The 17959-nt window shown below is 37.3% G+C and overlaps 1 long non-coding RNA gene across 2 annotated transcripts in view; it reads left to right on the top strand.

Annotated features, from left to right (window-relative positions):
* Positions 1-17959, top strand: part of LOC128855228 (uncharacterized) — a 91466-nt gene that overhangs the window by 11542 nt on the left and 61965 nt on the right. The gene's annotated exons all lie outside the window — the stretch shown is intronic.

The following is a 17959-nucleotide window of genomic DNA, read 5'->3' as shown; positions in this document are numbered from 1 at the left end:
GAGCGCTTTTGATGAGTCGTGTACCCAAAGAATTATGCAATTTCTCTTCATGTCATTCCTTTTATCTCGCCTTGTATTTTGCTTCCTTGTTTTGACATGCATTGCTTTTGTTTTTTGTGCTGTTAGTTTTGTTTTGTTTTTCCCCCGCTAGGTGAGATTGAATTAAGCGCATCGCTCTTGGAGTTTGAAGTAGTATGTTGTTAGTCAGCTCAATCCTTCTAATTTCGTTTCCACACTAGGAACATAATCTAATGGAGCTCGTAAAATTTCTGAATACTAATTTATTTTTGGTTATTCCTTTTGTTTTTCATATATTTTGTTTGTTTGTTTTCTTGTTGACTGAGAATGAAGCAAAAGACTTTTTGTTGCTGCACAGATTGGGAGAATTAAGGGTTAACTGTTTTTGTTGACAGAGAAATTTGGGTCAGTTCAGATTCAGGAGAATCAACAATAACAAAAAAACAGAAAATGACAAAATAGAGTAAGGCAATACACACATACATCAGCATAATAAACATGACATGGTATACACAAACAAACACACGCATTTATGTGATCACTCAAATACGTATGGCCTCTGCATTATCAGAGCGCAAGAAGTTTATGATAGTTAATTACTAATTGAGCAAAATAAAATTAAATAAAATAATAATACTAGTAATAATTGTAGCTGGAATGGTCAATATCCGAAATTCTATTATGCCAAATTTAAATAATTTTATTTTATTTTTTATTTTAGTTTTTCTATTTAAGTTTTTTCATTTTACAAATATTTTTTTTTAATTTTTCATCTTTCTCAAATTTTTTTGATTATTTTGTTTTTTTATTTCACTATTTATTTATTTATTTTTATTTTAATTTTATTTATTGATTTTTAATTTTAAATTTGTTTTATTTTATTACATATTTTTTCATTTTTTATCTTTCTTTATTTTTTTAAATTATTTTGTTTTTTTATTTCTTTATTTTTATTTTAAATTTATTTAAATATTTTTTTTTTATTTTAGGTTTTTATTTAATTTTTTTATTCTATTATATTTATTATATTTTTGAATTATTTTCATTTTTTTTTACTTATTTTTATTTTTTTATTTTTATTTTTTTTTTCAGTGTTCTTGCCAGAACATCATTTCGAGTAACTAACATGTGGTGGCGCAAATTTAATCATCCAATTTCGAGTTTGAATAACTTTATTACTAAATAAAAGGAAATGATTTTGGGAAATCTTTATTTTGACTTTCACCTACTATGCATTGTTTATATATATACTTAATTGGCTCGTACACCCTGTTTGGGTGTTTGGCCGAGCTCCTCCTCATATTTGTGGTGTGCGTCTTGATGTTGTTCCACAAATGGTTGCATTGTTTATACCAAACAAAAAAAAACTATTTATGATCTTGAGAGATTTTTAGTTTTACCTCTACACGCTCCATTGCTTGTCTGTTTGTATACTACAGCTGGCTAGTTCACAAGTGTCACATACATATGATTGCGTCACCTTGTATATATAGACTTCAAATCTTCATATCCATTCAATTGTTCATATCCCTAACATGATTGACTTGCTGCTGAACTGTTGCATACACACTTTCTGGTACTGATCTCGCGTTAGCAATAACACAAACATTTATCTTTCCTATAAAAAAATAAGAGAAAACACGATCGATAGACTTTAAGTGCTAAAAAAAGTTGGCAAAAAATATATTCCTTTCAATTTATTTCCAATATTATTTACATTTAAAGAAGAAAAACGCCCTTTAACTCAAAAAAGTTGGCAAATAACGTCAGCCTCTTAATAATTAAATGTCGATCCTTTGCATTGGACAATAGCGGTGCATGTTCAGGGCACCAAATTAGCCAGTCGATCTCGCAGTGCCTGTTTAATGTTCTACTAGTAGAGCTTCCACTTCACAATCCTCCATAAATTTTCAATAGAATTGTGATGGAGGCTCTGGGGCTCTAATAAATAATTAAACATAAAAATTTGTAAAAAAAAATAATGCGCCACCTCATAGTCCGTTGCTTCATTCTGCTGCATTCATAAGCATCATACAAAAACAAATCGAATACAACTCAAGTACTGTGCCAATTAACTCAACTGGCAACGTCTCGTTCTACCGGTGTCGTTCTACTGGATCAACTCAAAAAACTACTCCATATTCCGTGCCATTAGTCTCGCGAGTCATATTTTCTGATAGTGCTGAGATGGTTGTTGTTGTTGTTGTAGCAGCATAGACACTTCTCTTCATACACGAGGAATGCTGCTGAAGTGACAGTCTTTGGCCGGATATAAATCCGAGTCGTTCCGGTTACGTAGAACCGACTGTCGTGGAAACGAGTGCTGAGATGGTCGCTGGGTTCGCTTCTTAGACTATACTTTTGAGGTACAAGATATGCCATCGAAATGGCTTATCAGTTTGTTAACGAAGAAATCACGCAGAGTCTTTGGACGTGTGCGGCATGGCGCCAAACTCCTGAAACCTGGTTTAATAGTCGAATTTTTCCTCTAGGTGACCAATAACGGCACTTTCTTTCAAATAAAAATTAGCTCCATCACTCCAAAAGACAGTGTTTACTGTACAAAATCGCTCCAATATCATCTAACAGAAATTCTTACGAAAACTGTAATCGTTAGGTTGAAGCGCTTGCTCGATTTGAATTTTGAAGGAGTAAAGTCTAAGATGCCTCCTCAATGTATCAGCACAATAGTTTTTGGAAATCCAGGGCATCCTAATCAGCGTTCACTCTGTAAAAACACATACCAGTGAGTATTTTGTCAGCGATCTCGAAAATTTTAAAAATTACGTTTTAAAGGAATAAATTAAATGGAACGGTTGAAAAATGAGTGCAAGGCGAATTATTACACATCAATGTTGGCAGTTATAGATTTAAAGTAATATAGTAGAAAACTTCATATTCTTTAGAACACGCATTAACAGCTATAACAAAGTTAGACTTGGAATCTAACGATGAATCTCACTCTTGTTAACAAATGGATCAAAATCCTTTCGATGACGAATGAAAACCACATTCCACTAACCCCTCATCAACCGCGTACTTTTGCATGGCTCAAAAACAGGAATAGATGAGACGACCCAAAAGCAAAATTCTGCAAAAGTATGCACACCTGTTTGTAACTAGAAATATTCAAGGCCAGTCATACAGTTTGCAATGACAAAGGCAGAGTTCAAATAATTAAAATGCAGTGATGCCGCTGGTTAGGTACACTTTGAAAGTAATCGAGGCGTAACCTACTTCTTGGTGATACCAAGTGAATATTCCCTTTTTTGGAATCTACCCTTTCTTTACTTTGGAAGACTCGATAGAAAGAAGATAAAAATTGGTTCTAATAAGGCGTTTGTAATTTTTGTTTTTGAACGAAAAACCTTATTTTTAAGGTGACGAAGGTCCATTTAGGAAAAAGTAGAGAGGTTACATTTCTCAAATTTGCATTGAAGCCGACAACGATTTGCGGTTTGCCTTTGACTATTTCGCCGTTGAGGGCATATGGTTAATTTTACAAAGTTAGTGGTGAAAGAAAATAGCACTGAATTGCCTGAGTTAATATTAATGAGAATAAAAAAAGAACGAAAACAGATCCCTCCTCGAATGATCTTTGAAAATTGTCAAGTTTTATAAAGGCAATTTTTGACTACTTTTTCGAATAAATCTGGCCGTATGCCGCCAATGTCGCTTGAATATTGCAATAAATCGATAACGCCGCCACCGTGTAAACCGCGCTAAATGATTCATGATGACTTGCCAAACCTTACTGAATAGAAATGTCAACACAGTTTGCTATTCTGCGCTGTGAAGCCTCAGTTCTCATGCAGCTAAAAAAAACACCCGATACATTGCTTGTCCACATTTTGAAGACGCGTGTGTGCGCAAAGTTTAATGGTGAATGCACACAACTGAGAAGTTTTAGTGAGCTCGACGAACGTTCATGCGTAGGCCCTTTGCTTCAGTTGAGTGAACTTGAGTTGGCTTGGAACTGGCCTAAGCTGGGCTTGGCCGCCCTCCAGTTGCCGTTACTGCGGAAGTAATTCAACATTTTATTTCACCAGTAACCATTTACTCCTCTGTTATTTACCTTTTCAACGTTTTCGTATTGCTTTTGTATTTTTATCTCTTCGTTTTCTGCTATGCTTTCAGAAGTTGGACAGTGCGAGGTAAGGCAAAATACGCCAAACCAATGGGTATGAACCTGAAAGGTGCCAACTTTAAAACATTTTACATTCGCCACTTTTCACTGTTGCCTCTTTTATTTGGATTTGTTATTATTTGCAGTTTACTTTAAATGGTTAAATCTTTTATTTTTCCAACGAAATAGGTATTGTTGTTGTTGTTGTAGCAGTTTACCAAGCGTTGCTTGGTATGGTAAAATGTTAATATTGCTTGGGCAAATGGGAAAAAATAAAAATTCATGCATGACACCGAATTTTGTGCTGCATAAATGAGCGCTGGCCATTTTCAAGCAGCGGCTTTTACTGTACAAACCTGGCCTGGTTTTTAACTTTTTCGCACAATAACGGAATAAGTCGCATTAAAAACACATGAATTGGTATGGATGAATGGATATATGTGGATGTATATGTATGGAGATATGTACATTCCGCGTCAAAGCGATAGCACATTAACCATTTAAACTTATTTTTTGTGAATGTTCAATATTTTTGTATAAAAGTATAGTTCATTGTCTAACAAAAAACATTACACATGACCCATAAAGTCTGCGTGCAGCTTACAAATATTTTTACATTTATTAAAAACACAATATAAATTTATGATTGAAGACATATTTTGTTGGGTTGTCCGGAAAGAAATTGCCGATTTTTTAAAAGAAAGCTAATAAATTTTTATTAAAACTTAGAATGAACTTTAATCAATTACTTATTTTCCATTTTGTTCGATAACTTTTGCCATATTTCCGGCAAATTCATTAGTCCGCGCTCATAGAACTTCTGGCCTTTATTTGCGAAAATCTCAACAAAGTGCGTTTTTATCGCCTCATCATTGCCGAAAGTTTTACCATTTAAGAAGCTCTGCAAAGACCGAAACAAATGGTAGTCTGACGGCGCAAAGTCAGGGCTATATGGTGGATGCATCAAAAGTTCCCAGCCAAGCTCACTCGGTTTTTGGCGGGTGACCAAAGATGTATGCGGTTTAGCGTTGTCCTGATAAAATATGAGACCTTTACGATTGATCAATTCTGGTCGCTTCTCGTTAAAGGCTGTATTCAATTTGTCCAATTGTTGGTAGTAGACATCCAAATTAATCATTTGGTTCCTCTGAAGCAGCTCAAAATATACCACACCCTTCCAGTCCCACCAAACTGGCAGCATAATCTTCTTTTGGTGAATATCAGCCTTTGAAGTGGTTTGTGGCGCTTCATCATGCTTGCACCATGATCGTTTCGATTGACGTTATTGTAAAGAATCCATTTTTCATCCACCAGTGATAATCTGCTTCAAAAACGGATCGACATCATTGCGTTTAAGATGTAGGTATATCACAAGCGTTGATTCGGTTTGTTAAATGAATTTCTTATAATTCATGTGGTACCCAAATATCAAGCTCTTTTACAAGTCCAAGACTCTTTATATGCTCATGAACGGTTGGTTTTAGTATATTTAACTTTTCTCCAATCTTACGCAAGGTTACATGACGATCCAATCCGATTAAAGCATGGATAACGTCAGCATCAACATCACTTGGTCGACCTGAACGTGGCTCATCTTTAAGTGAAAAATCTCCGGAACAGAATTTGATAAACCAATTTCGACACTGTCTTTCTTTTAAGGCTTTATCACCATACAAAGCACGCAACTTTTTAGCAACCTTCTCTGCGCTTTTTCCTTTAAGAACACAATAAAGTAAAATATGACAAAAATGCTCTTTTGTGGGCTCCATATTAAAATTCACGCCAAAGAAACAAATATAAACAAAATTACCCGCACTTTTTTTCAAAAGCAAGCTAATAACTGTCAGAAGAAAAATTAAAATTATTAGTCATAAGCTTTTCAAAGCAATTATCAACGCCGTCTATACGTAAAATCGGCAATTAATTTCTAGATAACCCAATATTTATTTATTCTTTCATTACACTCTTGAGTTACAAAACCAAAAGAAAATAACAAGATTCCTCACCAGAAAGTCTGCGTACAGTTTTAGAAAATCTGGAGAAAGCTTCACAAATAATACACAAATGCGAAAATTACTATTTTGTTGGATAGCCACGATCTTTTAGGACTTCACTCAGTCAATTTGGAACCGATCTCACTAACTTCTCTGTTTCCTGAGTTGTAATCTTAGCCCATTCTGGACGCATAACACTTCGCAAAGCCTCCTTATTTGTAGAATTTGTTTTTCTAACATATCCCAGAGATGCTCAACGGGATTGAGACTCGACGACTATGGGGGTATTTTGATTTGAGCGTTGGTCGAGAGCCTGAGGCTGTGTGTTTTGGGTAATTATCTTGTTGGAACTAAAACATTTTTGATAAGCCAAGATTTTCGGCACTCTGTTACAAATTCCTTTACTAAAGGCTTAATGAATGCACATCCAATTTTTAAATTTTACGTAAAAAAAAAAAGAAAAATTTCCTAAGTTTAGCATCAGAATTCCACGATTTTAACTGTAATTTTTAGAAAGATTTTCGATGTGCAGTTTTACAGTTTAATAAATTTTAGGTCATGCTGGCGCAAAATTAATCATCCAACGTTATTTTTGAATAATTTTCAAAAAAAATGTTTGCATAAAATACTAAAAAAAATTTTTGAGTGATGGAAATCTTTATTTTGACCTTTAAACGCTCCACTGCTTGTCTGTTCACAAGTGTCAAATAAGATTGACGCACAACGCCATTTGCAAAAATCTTCTGTTACGGTGATTCATTTTGCGCTACCTGCATAATACAGTGCTTATTTGAAGTTGCTTAAAGTTGATTTTTTAGGAATCTTTTCCGCTAATGTTTTAAGAATTTTTTCCACCCTAAATTTGGATTTATATGGTTTTTGAACTATAATTTTCTAAAAAAAATTATGAGCATCAGAGCCAGAATGATAAGATTACCAGGTTTGCTATTTAGCTATGGTGGAAAAGAAAATTATGAGAGAACTTTGACTGCCACGTCACTTGGTAGATTCGGCAGTCGAATTATTGACGATCACCCCACTCGTTCAATAAGTCCTTTTTCTATCGCAACGAATCAACTTGAACGAAAACTGTGTTGATCATTCCCATGGCAGCCAGTTCACGTTACCGGAATGACTCGAATTTTTCCCGACCAAGGACTGCCGCTCCAATAAACTAGCCCTGCCTAGTGTATCGTACCCTACCCCAAGACTGTGTTGATTTTTTTTTCGTATATCACAAACACAATCTTATCGCCAGCCGAATTCTGCACGATCATTTCACATGCATTTACACACTCGTCCCAGCAGTCATTGGTCAGATGGCAACGGAGTGCCATTGGTTGATTTTTTTTTTTCATATATCACAAACACAATTTCAGTTTTTTTGTAAATACACCCCAAGTGACGTGAGTCCATCAGCTGATTTTGTCAAATTCGCGGAGAGCCGAATAACGGTCTGCTAAATAGCGCACCTCTAAAACTCTTTTCACCACGAAAAAAAATAATCAAAACTGGTCAAAATGTTGGTGTGTCAGCATTTGTCGCGGTCTGTACCCAGGTACTAACGCAAACGTTTGCTTATTTTTTTTATGTTGAGGAAGCGAAAAATGTGAGAAAAGTGGCTTAAAGCGAACAAACCGCAGTTATTATTTAATGCTTAGTTAATTTTTTTTATACATCAATTTTTTTCTCGCTTTCCAAGTGTCAGTCGTCAGTCTTGAAATTTTTTATGTGCAAACTCGAGCACTTTTTTAATTTCGTTCACTGGTTTTTTGTGTGTTTTTTGAGTAGTTGGCAATTTTTCTGATTATGTTTTTTACACCGTTACTTCTTTAGTGGAATTAGCGCTTTTTCTTTTTCCTTTGTTTGCTGCGCTGCTGGTGGGTGTACAGTTAAGGGCATTATGTCCGAAATACAGCCAATTTTTTCTCATGCCACAGCTTTCAAGTCCATTCCCGCGTGATGCCAACGATGCGTGTCAAGTTTTGGATTGCCACAGTGCACCCCACGCGCAGACCTACACATGCAAATGTCACCATTTGATTGCCTTATTTTTTGTTGTTGATTTTTTTAATGTTTTCTTTTTGGGGACTATTGCTATTACCTCTTACATTTTGGGTGAAATAAAATCTTAATTAGTATTTAATTGCATAATATTTATGCTTATTTAATGCGCTGATGTGTGTTGTGGGTGTTGTTGTTTGTTAGTATTCAAGTACATTTGTATGTACATATAGGTACATATACTCGTGCATACATTTATTTTTTGCTGTGGTAAAAGTTGATCTACTTATGCGCTGAAGCGCACTTATGTAGCTATGATTTACGAACTCTTTTGTTTGAACTGTTTTAGCTACTTCTTTTTTACACAGCCATCTGTAGTTTATACACAAATACATGCGCATGTGCGTGCTTAGTATTGTTCGCTAACCGTTTTCAATGCTTGAATTTCCCATTACAAAAGTTTTGTTGCGGTGACACTTGTCAAACCAGCGAAGCTTGAAAGCGCTTGTTTCGTTTCCCCCTCAAACGTTTTTGTATTCAATTGCAGTTTTAAACAGTTCAACAAAAAATAAGTGTATCTGTGTACGTAAGTAATACGAGGGTTGCTGTGTATATATCTGGCCTAAGAATGGAAAAATGAAAATTGTGAACGGAAACTGTTTTATGGTTTTTCTAAATATTCTCAACACACTTTTGCATTCGTTTGAATCAATTTTAGCAGCACTTTGTCCAGTCGTGTTTCGTAGGCGTTTTTCATATTGGGATCAAGCGCGTACACACCTCAGTGAGGCTGGACGAAGCTTCATACCTGCCAAAACATTGCATTAAGGACCGCGAGAGGATGTCTTACGATATCACCAATACAACACCTACACGTTGAGGCCCTTAGCGCTGCCTGTTAAGCAGCATAACAAATTGCTCAGTAAGCAGTTTCTGCTAGGGTGTCACCGCAGGCCTCACCCTTGCAGATACCTGCTCGAGCCAGAGCCACCTCCCCGCACGACACTAACCACCTTTCTACATGCTCCATTAAACCCACTCATCTAACACCCCTCTCCCTCTGGACCCAACCCGTCGAAACAGCTAGTTTCCTGGGCTTACCGTTAGATGAGCTAGACGAAGACGACCGTTGAATACGCTACACTGACAGGGCAGAGGTACTGATACAATAACAACAACGATCTTACTCAATCATTGCACGCACAGTATCGATATTTTCTGACACATCAATTGATTTTGGCCGAAATTCCCGAAATTTGTCAGCGGGTGAACAGCGACCAAGAGAAAATGCATTGTACCAGGTTTTTATACTGCTAAAGTAGATGCTTGCTCGCTGAGTAATGAATTAGTTTATCGTGGCCTTTTTGCCTTGTTAATCCATATCGAAAGTTGTTAAAAATAGTCATTGTAAAAAAAAAACTAATATAGCTCACATATCAAAATATTCTACGGATATTTTTGGTCAAATATGTCAAAATTTCCAACGGAAATGTCCTGAAAACACTAAAAAATATCCGACGACAGAAATAAAAATAGCAACCCTCGTACACGTTTATAATTGTAATTTTTTATTTAAAAATTTTCCCATTCGCGTGCTTTCTGATTTAATTGAGATCGAGTATGATCGTTAGTAGACAACGCATTTATAAGGGCGTACTTACATACGAGGTATGGCTATTAAATAACGAGACTGAAGTTGCGAAACATTTGACTTTGATTTAATGGAAAAAGAAGAAGAAGATTTAATCCATATATATCCACATACCTTGTGACAAATATATTCAGTCTCACTATATAAATATATATTTGGAGCTAACATCCCTCGTCCTTCTCCGAATGGTGCGTTCTATACTTGCTATATATGCCACCCCCGAAAGTCAGATGGTCTTTGTGAAAAGCTTTTTCATAGCAAAAAAGGTACCCAGTGAAATTGTAAGGTCGAGACCTACGGAGTAGCAGTCACTTACAAACCTACTCCGCTACGACGATCGCCAGATAGTATCACTTTTAATATATACACCCCCTCTATGCCCCACAACGCCTCGAGCAAATCGAAATTTGCAGTTTATAATTAAAATATGGAAAATTTAACTTCAAAAACCAAGGGTATTGAAGCAAATTGATGGTAATTTTTTAGACAGCAAACAAAGATTTAAACAGCCTCAGTTGATATGTCTTCTCCTACCAGTTTTTGCAAGAGATGGCAAAGTTTCCGTTCATTAACTTTTTAGAACGTGTGGAACATGCCCCACGTGTACAACATACCCCGCTGCCGCCCTTAACGTCATTCTGCACTTACTTCCCGTTGATCTCCAGAGGTTGGCCCTTAGATGCAATCTCCTCCATGGTAGCATTTTGAGACAGATTTATCTTTCTTTCTCTGTACTTCGTACAGATTTCTTCATCCGCAAATTGGGTTTTGAGGGTTGTGCTAGAGCTATATTTCCAAGTAGGCTGGATTGGAAGTAGAAGAGAGTCTGCACGGCCGTAGGTACCTTTGTTTTCACCGACGGATCCAATATGGAATTTTTGGAATGGTTTTTTCTAAGACAGCCAATATTTCAGTCTTCTTTAAACTGCAGAGATCTTCGCGTAGATCTTCGCGATGCTGCAGGCATGCAAAATGTTTAGGAATCGCTGTTGGGAGGGAATCATAAATATCTTTTCCGATAGACAAGCTGCGATCAAAACCCTGTCATCACCATATTGCAGCTCTCTTCTGATCAACTCCCGTAAAGAAGAGATCTTGAATGTGCAGGAAACATTTATCTTATCTGAGTTCGAGGGCATAGAAACATAGTGGCAAATGAGCCGATGAGCTTGCCAAGAAGGGCTCTTCAGAATCGGTTTCAGTTGTCCCCATCTTAGACATCGATGTCCGCTTGAACGTTTTCAAAGGGAAACTGCACGATTTCTTTCTTAGAAAAGCACAAGATAGATGGGTTTCTATCTTATCGTTCGTTATCGCAAAAAAACTTTGGCCTCCGCTTTCCCAAATTTCGCACCATTCAATTTTTACATTTATATCGGTGGTCACCGGACTTTCGTACAAACCCCATTGTAGAAGCTGTGGGGATCCGGCAGAAATACAGAGTGTTCAACACTTCCTTTGCAAATGTCCGGATCTGACGGCTAGGCGCTAAGGTTCCTTAATGTACCTTTCGGGAATAGCCGGAGGCAGTTCTCCAGCCTAGATCCAATTTCTCTCTTCCACTACATCAACAGCACTGGAAGACTGTTGATGGTTTTTCTTCCTTTAAGTTTTTGAACTTTTTCGCAGGCAGTGGTCTACATTATGGTATCAAAACGGCACTCTAGTGCTACTCGAAATGTACCCGTGGTGCCTACTCTTGCCATCTAATACACCTTTCTGCTTTTTCTTCTCTTTGAGGTAGAACTTTTGCTTACGCTCTTGACTTGAAGTGAAGTGTTGAAGTGTTATTATTGAACACAACTATTTTCGATAGCATTTAATGTTTTGGTAGACTTATTTTATGAAGCTTCTGTTTAAATGGTTGTTGATCTTTTCCTATACTTAAAATTTTTCGCAATTAAAAAACAAATAAAATTAAGCGAATTACTCGTACTCTGATTTGCTTACAGGAACGAGTGTAACTGCTTTCGAAAGCGAATGTTTCCCAGTTAATTGCGGGGCATCTTTTGCTGATACAGCAACAACAATATTGTGACTGCCTTTCAACAACTATGGCTAATGTGAGAATACACGGAAAATTCGTGTGAAATAATTATTTCCAGAATTATATGAACTCGCTCTTAGTAATCTTATCAGAGCATTCTCCCCTTAAATGTCTCTCTTCGGTTTTCTCAAATAAATTTTAATACCTGAATATCTCAAAACCAGTTTTCATTTCTAGCGGCTCGGAATTGTCATTAAAAGAAATATTTTTTAAATCCACATGAATATTGAACGGTGTATGTGCATATGTATGTATTAGGGCGGGCCGATTTCAAAATCGCTCATTGTTCTGTGAAAATCGTATTCTAGGGATCAAAATAAGAAACTTTGCCGAAGGAACCATACCTCTAAAACGAATTCTGGTGTCCCCCAATTTCAAAATATCACCATTTTTGGCCTTTACATGAAAAAATCAGCTAAATGGCTATGTTTTTTGTTTATTTTTATTTATTTATAATAATATCTATTTTTTCTCTTAAGAAATTTATTTAGTCAGAACATATGTAAATGAAAAAATTAATTTAAGTGAGTTATAGAAAAGAAACTAAAAAGTTCGACCCAAATTGGGGGACATCAGTATTCGTTTTAGAGGTATGGTTCCTTCGGCAAAGTTTCTTATTTTGATCCCTAGAATATGATTTTCACAGAGCAATGGGCAATTTTTTTGCCTCCCCACAAATCGACCCGGCCTAGTATGTATGCATTCTGATAGCAAAGATACTCTGTAGGAATGTATACTAGCACTGGTTTAAAACCTCTCTTCTGACAACTAATGTAATAACATACGAGGGCAGTTCAATAAGTTCCCGTGTTTGATGACAGAAGGCGTTCCTGAGGGAAGTTGGTGATAGCATCGTGTGCTGTCATCTATCGAACAACGGCAAAACAAATTTTAGACTGATTGATAAATTTGGATTTCGCAGGTATGGTATTTGAGTAAGTCATGTTTCGTGATTTTGGTTAATATGGAACAAGGTCAGTATTGCTCGGTAATTCGCTGATTGTTTTTGGATGGGAAAAAATGGGAGGAGGTAAAAGCCAAGTTCGATGCTGTCTATGGGTACGCTTCGTCATCTATGACCAAAGTTAGATATTGGTTCAACTAATTTAAACGTGGGCGAACATCCGCTTCTGATGAGGAGTGACCAGTACGCCCGGCAGACGTGGTTACCGAGGAAGTCATTCAAAAAGTCCACCACATGATTCTCGCTGATCGATGTACGAAAGTGCGCGAAGGCCGAAATGTCGACAGAGGTCATAGATGTGGCGACCGGAACGGCAATTAATATTTTACATGATAAGTTGGCGATGAAAAAATTGTCGGCTCGATGTGTGCCGCGATTGTTCAAGCGGATGCGGCTGTTAACTTCGAAGCAGTGTTTAGAGCAATTTAAGCGAGATCCGAAGGAATTTTTGCATCGAGTTATCACCGTTGATGAAACCTGGATTCATCATTACACACCAGAAACTAAGCAACAATCAAAACGATGGATTTCTCCCGGTGAATCTGCTCCAAAGAAGGCGAAGACAGTCCTATTGGCCGGAAAGGTCATGGCGACAATTTTTTGGGATGCGAACGGCGTCATCCTCATGGATTTTTTAGAAAAAGGAAGCACGATCACTGGAGTTATTGGACCGCTTTCACGAAAGATTGAAGGAGACATGGCCGCATTTAGCGAAGAAGAAGGTGATGTTTCATCACGATAACGTACCAGCGCTTGCGTCCGGCATTGTCGCCGCCAAACGGCATGAATTGTGTTATGAATTGCTGCCACACCTCCCATATTCATCCGATCTGGCTCTCTGCAACATTTTCTTGTTCCCCAACATGAAGAAATGCCTCACGGGGAAAAAATCTAGCTGAAACGAGGAAGTCATCGCTAGGACAGAGGCGTGTTTTGGAGAGCTCGACAAATCCTATTTGTTGAAGGGGTTATAAAAATGGCCAGAGCGTTGGGAGAAGTTTATCTTTCTAAAAGGGGATAATGTTGAAAAATATTTTTTTTTTTTTTAAAGGTTTCTTTATTTCCAATACGAGTGCTTATTGAAACCCCCACGTATACCTATATTTTTCAAATTATTCAAATGCAAAACCTTGAATATCGCCATATAAAATAAAAAACACCTAAACCACTTTTAAAGAAATCGGCTCATATGTATTGTAAGTAACGAAGTGTTTCGCAATTGAAAAAAGCATTCTAGTTTTGAACTAAAATTATTCCACTACTTCAGGTTTTCCCTACAGGGCATACAGAGAGTCCCAAAAGCGATACTCTCTGACTTACACGAGTATAAAAAATGGGGAATATTAACTAACATTAAGCGGTTTAGAAATTCATTAGAAATTCCAACTGGTTTGTATTTCAGATTAGTGATTAATAAAAGTTGTAACTTGGGAGTGTTATCTCGGGGATGATGGAAAATTTGCATCTCAGCACAGTTGAGCAGCTTCATACTGTACACTAAGCAAAAAATACATTTTTCTACCGCAGTTATACACAACACTAACTTAGGAAAGAACCTGTTTTAATAAAAATAGTCTAGCAAATTACAGTTTGTTACTTACTGTGAACTCATTAGTATAATTCTTGCTGAGGTGAAATGGGTTTTTTTGTGCAAAAAAGTTTAATAAATTTAATTTTAGTCCCTTACGTTATAATCATCTATTTGAAGCGCTTTTAAGCGCTGCCAAGGGAGGAGAGTTAAATTTTGTTTTTTATTATAATTTAATAAAAGCAAGTAAGTCGTGCTTATAAACTCAACTGATGCATTACAAGTTTATTCTCTACCTCTCAGTGAGTTAGACAATATTCTTATTATTCTTTCATCTTATTTCATTATTTATTTAATTTTTCATTATCCAACGAAAGAAGTCCGACCAAAAGCCGAGGCGGATAACGAACAGCATCAAAAACCTAACCACACGTTTGTGGTCTTTATTAAAACTTGTAGATTATTTGATGAGATGTGGCTTAGCCACAAGTTGTCACCTATTTTTCTTGATTGGCGCGATTTTGGCTGAGTTTAACCGAGCGCTCCAGTCGCTTCTTTGTCATGCTAACCGGCGCTTGTTGCACGCGAGTGAAGCCAAGTCCTCCTCCATCTCATCTTTCGAACGCAGAGCAGGCCTCTTCCTCTACCACCACCAGCTGATACCGCATCGAACACTTTCAGAGCCGGAGCGTTTGCATCTATTCGAACGACATGAGTCAGCAAACGAAGCCGCTGGATCTTTATTCTCAGCGCTATGTCTATGTCGTCGTAAAGCTCATATAGTTCATTGTTTCATCGCTGTTGTCAACGTTCAAAGACAAGAAATCTTCCCAGAACCTTTCTCTCAAACACTCCAAGCGTCGCTTCATCGGGTGTTGTCATCGTCCAAGTTTCTCCGCCATACGTTAGGACGGGCACGATGAAAGCCTTGTAGAGTGTAAGTTCTGTTCGTCGAGAGCGGACTTTACTACTCATTTGCCTACTTAGTTCAAAGTAGCACTTGTTGGCAAGAGAGTAGCACTACGTTGGATTTCTAGGCTGGTTTTGTTATAGGTGTTAATGGTGGTTGCTACATAAACGAAATCCTTTACTACTTCAAACTCATAACTCAACAGTTATGTGGGTGTCGATTGTATATTTAATAACATAAGTTACTTCGTCTTGTCCTCGTTCTTCAGCAACCTAAAATTATGACCAATATTTTATGCAGTCACAATAGCGTCTTGTTCAAGGAAAAAAAATCGATGGCTAAGATCCACACAGGAGGCCTCATTGAGTTAAAATTCGAGGCAAATGTTCAAAAACGACCACGCAGAATCTTTTGTAGTGACGCCAGTTGCAGTTTTCTCAAGGCAGTCGGTACTACGTTACCGGAACGATCTGGACTTAAATCCCATCAAGAATTTTCATTCCAGCAGCATTCCCAAAATATTTATGGGGAATTTTTATGCTGTCACAACAACAACAACACAAGTATTAATTTCAAACCGTCTTATATTAATGTGATTTATACAAAAAAAAATGTAAAGCATAGAAGTTGAAGCCTGGCAATGCCAGAAAGCTTATATAAACTGTATCACAAGTACTTTCTGCACGCCACAAGACAAGTAGCATTTCTGAGAACGAAAAATTGGCCAATTTTGACAGGCTTAAATGTAGAAAACTTCATGTCATGCGCATCGATCCCACCTCATCGACTTCGAAGTCAAATATCCATTGAGCGATGGTGCTACTGTGCTGTTGGTGCCATGAAAAAATGATGTTAAACTAAGAGCCAATAAATATTACGAAACTAGCACGTGAAAATTGTGTCGTCAATAATTAAAATATTCGAAACAAGCATTGGCAGAAAAGCTATCGAAATATCCGTCTGCACACGATAGCGCAACTTTTCTGAATGAGTGACTCGGCTCATGCAGCTATACCGCTTAGACACTATTTAGATAACTGTAGATGGAAATCTTAAGGCACTCGGCATAAACAAAAGGCCTGGCCTCTCCAGATAGTTGTTTTTGATGGCCAATTCGAAATGGTTTTTCAGAAATTCATTTCGATTCAATTGAAAACACCAAAAAGCGCTTTATTATATTATGGACTTAGAATGGTTTGCTTTTGCATATGGAAATGCTTTGATGGAAAATAATCAGAGCTTCCAAAGAAAAATATTGAGTAAAGTATGATATTTACTGATGTATAACTCACTTAAAAAAATGAAAACATTGTTCCTCCTTTGTTAGGTGTTTCATCATCATCATCATAGTTTCTCGAGCTCCGTTGCGGAGTATATGGCTAAAGCAAAATGTGTCCACTCCGTTTTGTTTCCTGATTTTGCTTGCTACCATTTCAGGTTTTTGCTCACAGCTTTTACCTCACTTTCGATGAAACGACACCATGAGCCCCTAGGTCTGCTTCGGTTTCGCTTACGAAGTGGGCTCCAGTCTAGTGCTTGCATGCTGATCTCCCTCCGTATCTCCCTTGCGCAGTGTATGACCGAACCACCTCCACTTGCCCTCTTTGATTTCTTGCGCGAGTGGTTTTTTTTTGTCATCGTCGGTTTAAGTCGGTGCTCGATATCCAATTGCCTGGCCACCAAATGCGCAGGATGTACCCCAAGCTGCGGTTTACAAACACTTGCTGCTTTTGAACGGTTTCTGCTTGTAGACACCAGTTTCACAAGCATAGAGAAGGACAAACTGAACATTTGAATTAAAGATTCGAAGTTTGGTGGACCCGCTGATTTGTTTTAACAGGTACGCTGGTCAGAGGCTTCCGTTGCTTGCTTTCTTCAGCCTTGTGAAAGCATCTACTCGTATTTTGCATCCCTAGTCTGCCGTGAATGGGTTCTCTCCAATATTGAAGGGCGCGTCATTCACATTTATCTCCAAATATTTTATTTTCTTTGGTTTTGAGTCTAGTAATGTTAGAGTGCCTTACAAGGACGATCAGTTTGCTTTCTTGTCTGATCTGCGCTGAGAAAGTAGTACTACACCGTCGGCAAAATCTAAATTTTTAAGATATTCCATTGAAGTACGGAACCTCAACAATGCTCTTCTTTCTATGTTATCAATTGAATGTGTTAGAATTTCATCAATAACGACCAGAAAAAGAAGCGCTGATAAAATGCGGTCCTGCCTCACGGCGGCTCTGACAAGATTGCGTAATGCAAAATTTGGCATTCAAAAGCTTCGTATGGCGCCTGGATTAAGTCATCAATCTTGTAACGAACTTCTTTGCGTAGTAAGGCATACCATATATAATATAAGCTTATATAATATTACTGTAAAGTGTGTTCGTAGTACAAACACAATCGTAAATTTTCGAAAAACAAAAACCAAAAAAAAAAATAAAAGAAAAATGAACCACTATTTATATACATCAGTATACAGGGTTGCCCATATTCGATGGACCCATGTGTTTTTTGGGTCCATTCCTATCGACGAGGCTTGTCCGCAGGCAACAATCTTTGCGTCAATTGAATCTTATACGGGAATAAATGCAAATCAATGCGGATAATTCGTTGTAAAGTGGTCCGAGCAATGCCCAACTGTTGAGAACGGCGATTTTGGGATGTCCTTGGCGACGTCTCAACACTGGCCCGTACAAGAGCAATATTCTGATCCGATCGGC

The sequence above is a fragment of the Anastrepha ludens genome, chromosome 2 (assembly GCF_028408465.1).
Source record: "Anastrepha ludens isolate Willacy chromosome 2, idAnaLude1.1, whole genome shotgun sequence".
NCBI lineage: Eukaryota > Metazoa > Arthropoda > Insecta > Diptera > Tephritidae > Anastrepha > Anastrepha ludens.
The sequence above is the reverse complement of the archived record's forward strand: the minus strand, read 5'-3'. Positions and strand labels throughout refer to the sequence as shown.